Genomic DNA, 13427 nt, shown 5'->3' on the forward strand with positions numbered 1-13427 from the left:
AGTTTAGGTGTCGCTAGTGTCCTTTGGGTTCGATATCCGGACTTCATTAGGCTTTACTGCAATTGATAGGTACACTTGCATGTCCAGTGGTCTAGCATTAGGATAGTCTAGATTTATAAATTTAAAACTAGAGTGTCTAGGTTAGTTTAAGTTTTTAATAGACCGTTTCGCACATCAAGTTTTTGGCGCCGTTGCCGGGGATACTTAGGCGGTAACGAAACTAGCTTTGATTGAACTTAATTGATTAATTGGTCTTTTTGTGTCTTGAGTTGTGGTGTGTCTTGTGTGTTTGTGTCTTAGATTTAGCGCGTCTAGTCGTCTTTAGGATAATTTAGTTTGTGTTTTATTTTATCGAGTCTAGTTAATATGTTTAATAGATCGAGTCAGTTTAGGAGTATTTTATATAGAAGATGTTGGAAAGAGATGAAGTTGGAAAGAGCCGAACAAGAGGAACGTGAAAGATTCCAAAAGATTAAGGAATTGGAAGCCAAGATTGATAAGTTGATCGAAAGAGAAAGACTCCGTAAGATAGAGGAAATCGAAGCTAGGTTAGACGAGATAAGTGCTAGAATTCAAAATGAGAGTTTTTCTAAGAAGGAGCAGGAAGTCGTCTATGAAACAGATGATGAATTCTGGAATAATGATGATGAGGGCTTGATAGAAGAGATGGAGTTGGAGCTACCTGATTACACGAATCCGAGCGAAGATGCCGTTCACTTGACCAAATGGAAGATGACGAAGAAGAGGAGCATGCACCATCTTGGGAGGATGAGTTTGGTGATGAATTGGTGGGTTTACCAGTTTTTGACGAACATGCAGAATTTGACCCTGTTGGCGATCTTATATATTTAGAAACACTAATCATGGGGAAGCCAACAATGGAGATCAAGTGTGCACCAAACGAAAAAGAAGAGGAAGTGGCAACGGAGGAGGATTAGAATATGGTGGTAGTTGAGTCGCCACATCGTAGGAATGTTAGCAGGTTTGTGGAGGAACTAGATAGTGGACCGCCACCGAATTTAACAAAGCCACACAAGAGGGAGAGAAAATGCTTAGATCAGCACATTTTGAGGGTTCAAAAATGGTACATTAAGCATTATAGGACAACACTGAAATGCAAGAATTACCGTTTTCCTTATTATATATCACGTATTAGGTTTGGTCCAGGTAAGTTTAAGTATTGGTGGTCTGACTTGTTTGAATGTTTTAAAATGCTTTTTAGTTTCACTATGTGCTATTTGTTTAAATATGTTAGAAGGGTGGAATTAAATGGGTTAGATCGGGGTTGGGTAAAAGAAAAGCCTCTTGATTGAGATTTCGGGAGGGTGTCTGGCTGAAGACTTTTCTGTAAACTTAGCGCTTCCCTAGAGGCAACCCGGTAGTATGTTTTTGTTTTACTTTTATTTTTGTTTTTTTTTCTTGCTTTCTTGTGATGGCTGTTTCTTGGTTTGCTTTCAGGTTGCTGTGGATGTTATTGGATGATTGATGTTACGTGGTTTGATTCAAGTGTGGGGAGATTATTTGCTGATTGATTGCGGCTTCCGTCCGTAAGTGACAGCTTGGTAGAGAGCATTGAAGTATGAGGCTTTAGTTCGAATTGGAGGGCACATGACACGACTCGCGAGGCAATTTTTCATATTAACCAGGGGAGTCTGTTCCACTCTACTTATATTTGAATGTGCTTTAATTTTTGTTTTTTTCTTGTCTCATTGAGGAAAATTTGACATTTAAGTGTGGGGATGGGAAACTGACGTTTTTATACTTAAAAAAATTAATTATAAATTTAAATAATAATAATAATAAAAATAAATTTGAAAAATGTCCCGAATTTTAATGAAATTTTTGCAGATTATGGAAACTTATAGAAAAATTTGAGATTGGTTTTTAAACTACTATTATATATGAGATTAAATAAAAGATAACGCACTTAACTTGGGATGTGTCGGTAGGCCCAACTAGCTTTGATAGTCCTATTTAGCAAATTTTATATATCTAATAATTTGAAAACGGTGAAACCGAATTTTGATGCTTAAGGAGGATTACCATAATTTAAAAACTTTGAGATGGTAAGACTTAGATGCACTCAAACCAGTACACCACCGCCATGTCCATTTTTTATACGAGCTTAGAAAATAGTTATATATTTATGATAAAGATGCCTAAGAGCACCAAAAAAAAGAAAAAAAGAAAAAAAAAGTATGTTATGAATGTGATAAGTATTCCAAAAGGTGGTCCAAAAAGCAAAAGAGAGAGAAAGTTATGTATTGTAAAATGCCAAAGAAGCATTCTCAAAAATAAAAAAAGAGGCCAAAGTGCACATACTAGACGGGACTGAGAGTTTACATGTTACCAAGGGGATGGTGACTCTGAGAATACACTATTGGAGCTCAAGATTTTTAGTCAATAAATATTTTTTAGGGAATATATAGGACAAAGTCCAATAATATTTAGGGTATGTTCGTACAGCCTCCACATGACCATTCATCCATCAAATTTCACCGAGTGCATCTACTTAGTACCATCAACGACTCCTTGGCTTATGGTGATTTGTCAAACCAGTCTGCTTTGACTCTAGTTTTTCTAGCTCCCTTTGTCTGAGATGGGGTAGGTGTAGCCGTGGTTTTTTAACTTAAAACACTTAATGCAATTGGGGGCTTGATAGGCTGGTGGCTGGGTTTAAGTGGACAACAATATCGGCAATCACAGTTTTTGCGTTTATCTGTCCTTAAAAGATAACCTATATGTTTCAAAAATCAGTTTCGAATTATGATTCCATTGCAACATACTTTTTCAGAGACGAAAAAGGTTTAAGTGTGGGGATATTTGATATGTGCAAAATTATATATAAATACTATAACTATTTCCAACACTTTTGAATAGCTTTAACATTGTTTTTTATTGAATGCTACTCGTTATTGGTTCATATTTAGATTTTAAAGGTGTTGACCAAAAAAAGCTATGCGGTTTAGTTGATTATTATTATTTGTTAGTTTGAACTTTAATAAACTTAATAATTCATGTAGTGATGAAAAATAGAAAGCATGGTTCAAAGAATAAAGTTATGATTATCGTGGGTTTGTAACAAAATAAATAATAATTTAATATTTTTATTGCAAGTTAACTATACTTCGAAACAAGTGTGCAGGTTTATTGTTTTGATTATTATTTGTTTTTTTTTTCAGCCCATGAAAATAAAGAGTTGCAATAGGCTTCATCAAAAAGTGAAAGATTTACAAGCCCACTTTTGAATGAAAGTCATAATTATCGGTCCATGAAATCAAAAACTCAAAAAGTGGGTAACTAAAGAGATATAAAGAAAGAACCCTACGGAAGAAAGTGTGTGACGTGAACAGGGGGGCAAGCCGTCGATCGAAGTCAGACGCAAGAGAAAATAGAAGACCCCTGGTCACGGAAGGAAGAGGAGAGAACAGAAGAGAGAGAAAGCCATTGGTTCTAGTAGAGAGTGTTTTGTTTCAACACCTACTCAACCAAACATCATTATTATTGGTTCGAATTTATTATTATCTTTATGAATTCATTATTTGAACCAATTTATTTTCTTTTGTTCTTGAGTATGGTTGTTGGCTAAACCCTATAACTACCTAGGTTGAGATTAATATTGATTTTGTTTGACGGTTTGGTTGGTTTTGATTGGTCACGTGATGTACTATTATTGAAAGCTTTATTTAATTTGATCTTTGATGTGTTGAAATATTGTTTTTATATAATTGTTGCTTGTGATTCCGCGTATGACTTTGATTAATTAATTGATTGTGTGTCGTTCGGTTAAGGTTCTACGTTTAGGTCATAGACTTGGTGTTTTTGATCTTGTCGTGGTTAGTACTACCATAGGAATCTTAAGTGTGATTAATTATTAAAATTCAATAGGCTCACCTTCTTTGCGACCGAGAGGTAATAGGGAGTCGGTTTGTCTCGCGACTTTATTCGGTTAGGTTAGAATTGTGCGAGAGCGAGTTTTGGTATTATCCGGATTAGTTTTGCGTACAAATATGTGTCTTAGATCAGGTTAGATATTGTTACCCCTTTATCCCTAGAATTGCTAGTACCAATTTTAAGCAGGTTTTGTGTCGTTGAGTCCGAGAGGAGATGTGTCATTAGGGTACCATAGTAATCTTTATCCCGGTACATTTATTCAATTTTCTTAGATTTGTGAGGGTTAGTTGGTGAGACCGAGAGGTGATCTAGCAAACTTTAATGAGCCTTAGTTGATTGTTTTAAGATCCCGATGTCGTGTGATTAGTTAACTCCGTTAGCCATTGAACTATCAATAGGATTCTTGCCTAGGTAGTCGTTTCTCCATATTTGTTAAAACCCCGTTAGTGCTGTTAAGTTTCACCGTTAGTTTAGTTAGTTAAGTTAAATTTTTTAGTTTTAAATAAATAAAATAAACAAATATATTATTTACGCAGGACTTAGATTAGGTTTAATTATCTGAGCCGTTCTCACGTTTGTATTCGACATCCGGACTTCCATTAGACTGTGCTGCTACGCGACCAGTACACTTGCGTTTGTGTGAAGCTTAGTTAGGATTTTTGGTTTTATAAATTTAAGACTTAGTGTTGAATTGCGAGAATTAGTTATTAATATTTATATATAGCTTTTCGCACATCAATGATCATTAGAATACAATATGATCATTAGAATACAAATGTATTCTAATCATATACCATTAGAATACAAAGGTATTCTAATACAAGTTGGATGCTAACACAAATGTATTCTAATCACATGCCATTAGAATACAAATGTATTCCAATCACATGCCATTAGAATACAAATGTATGCTAACACAAACGTATTCTTATACCATTTAAATACAAGATATTCAAATACAATGCTATTAGAATAGACCAGACTTCACCATTTCTTGTGCAACCTAAAGAAAGAGTATAGGATTAGGAAATTGATACGTGCAATTGATGTACAGTTAGCCGTGCTCAATTGAAGAAAGGAATCACTATTAACTCAGAAGGTAACCAGAGACATGTGAGTTTCTAGCCCCACTTCCTTGTTATGTTTTCGGTGTTGTGTGCATACTCAATGTGAACGTTAATACACTTACCTTAAATGGTAAGTGTATGCTATGATGAATTATGTGATAGTATGTATGAATGTTATGAATGAATGCTTGTCGGTGCATGAACGATCTTCGGATATTGCACGTATCGTCAAGGAGTATGGTTGTTAGATGAAGGATGTGAAGAACGCCTAGAGTGTTCGTATGCTACGATGTAATTATCGTATATGTGAGGTATGTGTAAGCAGGTGCATGAATGGTATGTGAGATCTACGTCCGGCATAGTAAGTTAGGATGACAAATCCCTCTAAACTACTATGGGACCTAGACTCGATATGTGATAGCGTAAATAAGGACTGTGAACCTTATTAGCGTTCCTTATACGAATATTATATAATTGAGCATGCGTTCCTTCTATGGAGTATCTTCTATGGATAATGTATATGGTTCCTTCTATGGATTAGGTATAGAGTTCCTTTTATGGATAAAGTATAGTGGTCCTTTTATGGAAAGTATATAGGGTCCATTCTATGGATAACTTTTAAAGATCCTTCTATGGACAATATCTTGGGATCCTTCTATTGATAGTTTATATAGATCATTCTATGGATGATACAAGATGTTACTTCTATGGATAATAATAATTGTTCTTCTAATATATGTTATGCAATGGTCCTATTACGGATAATTATAAAGTGTCAGGGATGAAGTTTGGTTTAAGTATGAATATTTATCTATGGATACGTATACATGAATGTATGAGAATGAATTGTATGTTGCCTGATTAACTAGAACTCACTCAGCGTAGCTGACTTTTATTATGAATGCAGATAAATATGTTTAAAGAGCTAGCACCAGATATGTATGTTGCCTGATTAACTAGACCACCAACCTACGCCTCTCACTTCCACCACTTCTAAGTTGTTACTATGGCAACCACCAAAAAGTCTAACAACAAGGCTAACAAAAACGCTACTCCATCCGTTTTTATTGACCCAGTTCGTGTTGAATATGACCCATAAGTTATTGCGGTCCTCGACCATAACCGCAACAAAGAAATATGGAAGAATTGGGATTTGGTTATATTGATCGATGGTGATACTGAGGCTCGTTTCAAACTTTGTGGCACTTTCTTAAAGCACGATTCAAACTCGACTTTAAAAAAGCACATCAACAACAAATTTTGCAAGGCCTTGAAAAAAGTTCACGCAATCGACCAAGTCGAATTGGGTAAATATGGTACAATCTTTCGTTACAATACGAACCGGGTTCAAGATAGAATGGCAAAGTTCGTTATTCAACGAGGTTTGCCGTTTAACCAATTTGATGAACCAGAGTTAACGGCTTTGATTCGAGAAACTCTACAACCACGATACACACATGTAAGTCGTACTACCCTTAGACGTCATTGTATCAAATTGTGGGAGTGTAAAAAAAAGAGTTAATCGACTTTTTTCAAACTTTAGAATCAATGGTGAGTTTAACTAGTGATGTTTGGTCGGCACCACACGGGTAACCCGAATCATACATTTGTTCCACCGCTCTCTGGGTTGATCCGGTGTCTTGGCTATTGATGAAACGCACCATCGCTTTTGAGAACTTCCCGTACCCACATACAGTCAAAAAATTGTTTGAATTGGTTGATGAGGTTATAACGACTTATAACTTGAAAAATAAAATATTTTCGATGTCGTTTGACAACGCATCAAGCAATTCAAAGGCGGCCGAAAAAATTATCATAAAATATTCACCACCTTGTTATGAAAATTTTTTTCATGTTTGATGTGTTGCGCATATTATTAATTTGGTTGTTCAACAAGGTCTCGGCAATGAAAACATGGGTCAATGTTTGACTTGCTTTAGACTTAGGTTACAAGATGTTTTCATAAGTGGTAAAAGCATGCATCTTGAATATAAGAACTATTGCAAATCGGTTGAAAGAAAATATTTGGGGCCGAATTGGAACGTTCCAGCCCGTTGGAACTCAACTTGTCATATGCTCAAGTGTGCTTTTGCCCAACGCCAAACTTTACAAAGTTTTCATAACAATCTTGTTGATCGATGCGAGGCCGATTTGCTTCCCGAAAGTGTTTGGGTCAATGTTGATTATTTGTTGGAGTATCTTGATGTGTTCAAACCCACAACAACTAAGTTATCGGGAGTTTATTGTCCGACTAGATGTTGGGTTTTGCAAGAATTGTACAACATGTCCTTGAATTTTAGAGAGTTTGAGGAGAAGAACAAACTTTTCAATGATATTGTTGCGGTAATGAAGGAAAATTTCTTAAAATATTATGAAGACATACCGCCGGTGTTTACTTGTGTCGCCGCTTTAAACCCCTATTGGAATGTTAACGGGGTTGAGACATTGATCGAGGAAATATTTGACAACATGGGTATGCACGAGATCGACCCGAAGTTGTCGACGGAAGAGTATGACAAGTTTAACAAAAACCTTCAAGAACTTTATGATCATTATTTTCAACTTTATAGTCCAAGCGCAAGGTCGTCTTTTGTGAGGCAAACAATGAAAAGTAAGCCGTGCCAGGACAAGCTTATAAATTTGATGAATGTTGTTCGTGAATCGGCCGCTAAGAGGCAAAGAGAAAACACACCAACAATTGAACTTGGTCGATATAGTGGAGAAAACTATGTTGAGGGCGCAACGGTCGATGGAATTCGCAACAATGATATTTTGGCTTGGTGGAAAGGAAAACAAAATGAATTTTCTATTCTATCCGCCATGGCTCGTGCTTTGCTTAGCGTCCAAGCTTCAACGGTTGCTTCCGAAACTGTTTTTTCTCTTAGTGGGAGGTTATTATCGATGCGAAAAACAAAACTAACTCCCGGGTCTCTAGATGTTTGCATTTGCCTGAATGATCATTTGGATGCGGTGCGCACAAGGCAAACTTTGAAGATGAAATACCAATAGAGCGTCTTATTCATGATGAGGATGTGGAGGAAGGGCTTTCTTCCAGGAATTCGGGTAGTGAAGAAGACGAGGATGAAGACTAAGAAGACATGTAATTTTTATTTGTTTTAGTAAAATAATTTGTAACACGATCAAATTTCAAGTAATTTTTAGTTTTGCTTTGTTTATTAACTAGTTTTGCTTTGTTTATTACTAGTAATGTTTTATTTCTTATTAGTCATGTTTTATTTTTTGTTACTATTTCAATTTATCACAATAACGACGAACATTTTATTATAAAAAACAACACATAGTACAAACATTATTAAACATGAAGATATTAAACATAACAAGTTAAAATAAAAAAACAAGGTCTGTCATTTTAAACCCGCGTTCTACAACGATTAAGCGTTGTTATATGCATCGGTAGGTGCTTGAGTTGTAGGCAGGACAACTCTCCCGCTTCTGCTTTCTTGGCATCCAAATTTTTTTTCTCACGACAATACTTATCGGTATGCTTGTGTAAGGTGGAGATCGACCCTGTTATCAGAAACTTGAAACCGTACTTGCACCGGGTCATCTCTTGTGAGTCGGTCATGACACACGAATCATAATGAACCCAAACCTTGAAGCATCATGTTGTTTCGATGACCATAACAACATCGTCGTTACTTGCCATTGATTGTCGGTTTAAGCTTAATTGTGATTTAAAGTGTGTTTTAGAGTTTTGAAAGTGATTTAACAAGTTCTACACACCACCAAGCTATTTATAGTATGTGTGTAAGGTGTATATAGTTAAAAACCGGTTCCAACGGTCAAAAACAGCTATATAGCCGTTGGAACAGGTTCCTAACGACTAGATTGTTTAAATTTCAAAAAAACCCGGTGGACCCGGTTTTTACGTAAAAACCAGGCCCGGTTCCTACCCTACCTGATTCCACTTGGTTCCCATATCCTTCCAACGGGTTAGGTTCGGTTCCTACCCGGTTCCTGACTGGAACCGGTCCCATTCTGTACCCGATGACACAAAAACCGGTTTTTCTGAGTTTTAAAAAAAACCCAATTCTACAAACCTCTAGGTTGAGAGTTGAAAATTTCCTCGTCAACTTCTATGTCCCTACATTGTGCCATTTGGAAGAAAATTAAGGCTTTAAAAGAGTATATGTTAATGGTAGGATCGGTGTGAAGATCTTGTATAATCGGAAGCATGTAAGGGAAAAATTATAAATGCATCTAGCAATAGAAGTTACATAAGTTAAAGTTGCATTAAATATTCATTCTCAACATCATTGAGGGTGTATTTGCCAAAAAAAAAAGCTATATGCTGGCAACACATTCGATTATGCTACGGCAAACACAAAAACATTGAAAGTGTAGTCATTTTACTATAGTGTATTTATTGTATACATTATATACATGTATTTTCCATAAGATAAAAAGGGAACAACATCTGCCAAGTTGCATGACTGAGAATACTTGTGATGCTGACACATCATTATATAGTAGTAAATATATATATATATGTATATATATATAAATAAACATGAAGTTATGCTGAGTACTTCGAGTGAATGAGTCAATATTATTGGGTATATTACAAATCCCACACCTGTCCCAAACCCAAGAAAAATTTCAAAACTAATCTCAAACCTTAATGAGTTGATTATTACCCATCCCGATTGTGTCCTCGAGTTTCACTTGCCAGCCCTAAATGCACACGATTGTTTTATCAAATGTCATAACTAATCTGGATACCTCCTTTTAATATGATGATAATATCATATAATGGAAGATCACTCACTATACATCAATTTGTTACTAGACAAGAAAAACACGTCATATCAAAGATTTCTTACTCTCTATATTAGCATTAAGGTAGATGCATTATACACTTCCAAAACACGATGCACACACTATGCATATATTCGCATGTGATACGAACTTCATAAGACCGGGTGTAGTGGGGACGCTTTGTGTAACATCCCGAAATTTCCAAGAATAATAATTTATATATTATTATTATTATTTATGATGAAAAGTTTACTTGAAGTAATAGAAAATTAATAAAATAATAAAGGTGGAAGGTTAAGTAGGCTAATTAATTGGAATAAGTATGGACTAAAAAGGAAAGATGGGCCTTAGGTCCATGGGCTTAAGGGAGTATAAATACCCCTTAAACCCTAATTCTTTCCATTTTTATCCATCTCTACAACATAGCCTCCCTACACACTCTAAAACACACACGCACTCTCATATTCACGGCCGCAAGCTAGAGAGAGATCCAAGAACGAATCCAAGCTATATCTTGTTAGATCTTTGATATACAAGCAAGATACAAGCTAACCGTAGCCTAAAAACGCATAAATGTATGTTCTTTATCTTTAAAGGTTATGTTTTTATGAACGGTTTGCCCTAAAACTCAACCCTAGAGTAGATCGGGTCTAGATGTATCATAAAGTTGCAAACTTGATGTTTAAAATGGACTTAACGAACTCGTGGTTATATACGACTCATAAAGAAACCCTAGATTTAGCCTTGGAACGTTTTTAACCATAAAGGTCCAAGGTTTATGGTTACACGGGTCAAGTTTTGGCCGAAAACGGTTAGGGAAACATTTATGGGTTAATACCAAACCTTAATAAGGTGTTAAGGCAATGGAATGTAATAATAATGATGATAAATAGACCCAAACTGTTCAGCTCATTCGATTACATATTTATACTCGAATACATCATAGAAACTTGAATACAAGTGCCACATTCGATTACATTATAGAAATCGCATACAATGCTAGATTCGAATACAATGACACATTCGAATACAATTTATAGATTCGCATACATGTGTAAATTCGAATACGTTAGACTCGCATACACTATACTTAATCGATTACAATGTATCTTTCGATTACATGTGCACAATTCGATTACAAGGGCATAATTCGATTACATGTACATAACTCGATTGCAATACATGAACTCGATTACAAAGTATCATTCGATTGCAATGGTTAAGTTCGAATACAATGAGTATTCGATTACATTGTACGTAATGGCATACAATTCACACATTCGAATACAATGTCTAATTATATTACAATCATGGACTCAATTACATTGTGCCATTAGATTACAATCATGGATTCAATTACAATGACTCATTCAGTTACAATGAATCATTCAATTACAATGACTCATTCAATTACAATGGACTCATTAGAATACAGTATGATCATTAGAATACGATGTGATCATTAGAATACAAAGTGATCATTAGAATACAATATGATCATTAGAATACAATGTGATCATTAGAATACAAATGTATTCTAGTTATATACCATTCGAATGCAAATGTATTCTAATACAAGTTGGATGCTAACACAAGTGTATTCTAATCACATGCCATTATAATACAAATGAATTCCAATCACATGCCATTAGAATACAAATGTATGCTAACACAAATGTATTCTAATATCATTCACATACAAGATATTCAAATACAATGCTATTAGAATAGACCAGACTTAACCATTTCTGGTGCAACCTAAAGAAAGAGTATATGATTAGGATATTGATACGTGTAATTGATGAACAGTCAGCTGTGCTCAATTGAAGAAAGGAATCACTATTAACTCAGAAGGAAACCATAGACATGTGAGTTTCTAGCCCCACTTCCTTGTTATGTTTTCGAGGCTGTGTGCATACTCAATGTGAACGTTAATACACTTACCTTAAATGGTAAGTGTATGCTATGATGAATTATGTGATAGTATGTATGAATGTTATGAATGAATGCTTGTCGGTGCGTGAACGATCTTCGGATATTGCACGTATCGTCAAGGAGTATGGTTGTTAGATGAAGGATGTGAAGAACGCCTAAAGTGTTAGTATGCTACGATGGAATTATCGTATATGTGAGGTATGTGTAAGCAGGTGCATGAATGGTATGTGAGATCTACGTCCGGCATAGTAAGTTAGGATGACAAATCCCTCTAAACTACTATGGGACCTAGACTCGATATGTGATAGCGTAAATAAAGACTGTGAACCTTATTAGCGTTCCTTATACGGATATTATATAATTGAGCATGCGTTCCTTCTATGGTGTACCTTCTATGGATAATGTATATGGTTCCTTCTATGGATTAGGTATAGAGTTCCTTTTATGGATAAAGTATAGTGGTCCTTTTATGGAAAGTATATAAGGTTCCTTATATGGGTAACTTTTAAGGATCCTTCTATGGACAAAATCTAGGGATCCTTCTATGGATAGTTTATATAGATCATTCTATGGATGATACAAGATGTTACTTCTATGGATAATAATAATTGTTCTTCTAATATATGTTATGCAATGGTCCTATTATGGATAATTATAAAGTGTCAGGGATGAAGTTCGGTTTAAGTATGAATATGTATCTACGGATACGTATACGTGAATGTATGAGAATGAATTGTATGTTGCCTGATTAACTAGAACTCACTCAGCGTAGCTGACTTTTAGTATGCACGCAGGTAAATATGTTTAAAGAGCTAGCATGAGGAGGACACATGACATGAATTGAACGGCTGACATCTGAAGATGGAATAATTGAAGTTAACGTTTCCGCGAAAGTTTTAATTAACTTTGATTTGTAAGAACTGTGTTTATGAGTAAATCTAACGTCCAAAGTGAGGTACTAGGATCGAGGCCTTACACTTTGCCAACCCAGAAGCCCATTCGTGAACATCGCCCCCCAAGGTGCTTGGAGGGGGGCGGGGATGGAATGTGATTAGTGGTTTCTTTATTTATTTTTCTTGATAAAAAATAATAATAAGGTATTAATTTTAAAGAACTTCTTTCAACACACCTCTTTTGACCAAAAAAATCTTATGGTGATGTAGTGCCACGCCATCACAAGGCGCAAAACATCACACATGAGCTCAATCCACTACACATGGTCTTGGGGGGGGGGAGGGGTTGGGATTCCTTATATTACCTTCTTATAACTTATAGGTTGTAAGTTATAAGATATTTGACAAAATTAAAGATTGTGAGTGTATAAGTTCGGTAACTTATAACTCTGTAACTTATAACTCATGTGTAGTGGAGGACTGTAAACGGGGAGGGGGGGGGGATGAATTTTCGTTACGTGGTGTCACGTTAGCAGATAGACTTCGGGTTGCCATTGGTGTATTTAATAAAATACATTATGTTTAACTCAAGTGGCGACAAAAGTATGTCGCCCCCTAAAATCGCCCACCAACTTGTGGGCCCACTAGTACGCTTGGACCAAAAGATTAGCGTCTTACAGGGTGTAACCCAACCCGTTTGTATTTATATAGCGCAGGTGTGAATTTGATAGGGTTTATGTATGTATTCATTCTCTAAAAGAGAGATTTGTTTAATCGTGAAAAGCAGCAGAACTCCTCCGATCCACACCACACCGCCTGTTGGAGTCCTACGCCATCTCGACACGAACTGAGGTTTCAC

The sequence above is a fragment of the Bidens hawaiensis genome, unplaced genomic scaffold, assembly GCF_021521415.1.
Source record: "Bidens hawaiensis isolate Kalapana, Puna unplaced genomic scaffold, B.hawaiensis_p1.1 tig00060057_1, whole genome shotgun sequence".
Taxonomy (NCBI): domain Eukaryota; kingdom Viridiplantae; phylum Streptophyta; class Magnoliopsida; order Asterales; family Asteraceae; genus Bidens; species Bidens hawaiensis.